Genomic DNA, 1,537 nt, shown 5'->3' with positions numbered 1-1,537 from the left:
ATATGTGTGTGTGTCCTTTTGTTTTATGGGTTTGTTGCTCTGTAGTACACGCGTGGTTGGAGGGCGCCTCTGGTGTAGGCCTACACATCTGACTTGTTTTAGTTCCCTCTGCTGTTGCTGTCTGTCTACTTTGCTCATTCCCTGCTCTAAAAGTAATTTGTGGGTGGTTGGCGGGTGCTCTGGTGTGGTTTGCTTCTTCTTTCCTATCAAACATCTATGGTCCTTGTCTCCCCTTCTTCTTTTTTATGTTCGTTACTCTCTTGTAGCACCTCTAATCTTCTGGCGGTCATATGACCTTATGCAGTTGCGAGCGCCGTAAAACCTCTACTAAAACTAAAACTAACTAAAAGTAGTTTATGACCTTTATTTTATATTCTGTGTTCTTCTTTTTACTTAAAACGAACAAAACTCTTCATGTCAGGTCAGTACGTTGGCTCTTAACTCGATTGGTGAGCCCAGGAAAGCTTGTAGGTGTACGTTTAGCTCAGTTGGTATCCTGCTGGCCTTTGGTGCAGGCTGTCTTGTGTGGAATCCCAAATAACGTCCTTAACCTTATCTGTACGCCCTGGGGTCATTTTGTGCCCCTGGGGTTGTATTCTTCACTTTTTAGAATACTTCTTGTACGAATGTCTCTTTGAAACTTTCAGTATTTCTTTAAAAAATATTTTGACAGGTTACTATGCAAAGCGTATGGATTGGATTAAATTTCCTCTTTGGAAAGTGGTGGCACGGAGTTCTCCACGTCGTATGGATACGATAGTAACGCACTGCGTACGGATAGGGTTAAACTTGGGTCGTTTTGGAGGTTTTATTTAAAAGGTCACCCCCATCTGAGCTTAAAGTTAATATATGGTCTAATAGAATATTGACCTTTAATGGAACCTCTTCTAGAAAGTTGAATAGTCTTAGCTAATTAGAGTTACTGTGTTGAAAAGGGTGTGAGATAAAATGTCATGGTTCTGAAGTGGGAACGTACTACTAGCAAACAGCGTAAGTCTGCTATAAATAACTACAATAAATGGTCAATCAGTTAACTTGTGCAGCAGGTTTTACTTTAAGTTGGCGGTGTATGGGCATTTTGAATACATTGTTTGGATTGTATTTCGTAGGAGGATTATCGGATTTATTTGATTACCTGGGGGCTGTGTTCAATTACTCGTATAGCTGCGTGTGTGACAGATGGCGTCAACATATTACCCCCTCCCCCCACCCACATACCCTCTTAATTATTAACTCTTTCTGCACTGGGACTCTTGAGCATGCAGCCCAAGTTCTTAGTCATACTATTGTCTTACTTTGTCAAAGTCTTACTATTTGTTATCCCGTGGCTTTCTGCTGTCGAGCTGGGCCAGGGTTTCGAACATGGGTCATCTTCTCCATTGTACAGGGGAATGTTAACGAAGCAATCGGCGCTCTTGTTGTCGTCCTGGGGTCTAAACTAGGGCAGTCCGTCCGTCCGTCTATCTGTCTGTCTGTCTGTCCATCCCCTCTCGCTCTCTTTCTCTCTCTCTCTCTCTCTCTCTCTCTCTCTCTCTCT

Source organism: Aplysia californica, unplaced genomic scaffold (assembly GCF_000002075.1).
Source record: "Aplysia californica isolate F4 #8 unplaced genomic scaffold, AplCal3.0 scaffold00366, whole genome shotgun sequence".
NCBI lineage: Eukaryota > Metazoa > Mollusca > Gastropoda > Aplysiida > Aplysiidae > Aplysia > Aplysia californica.
Note: the sequence above shows the minus strand (reverse complement) of the source record.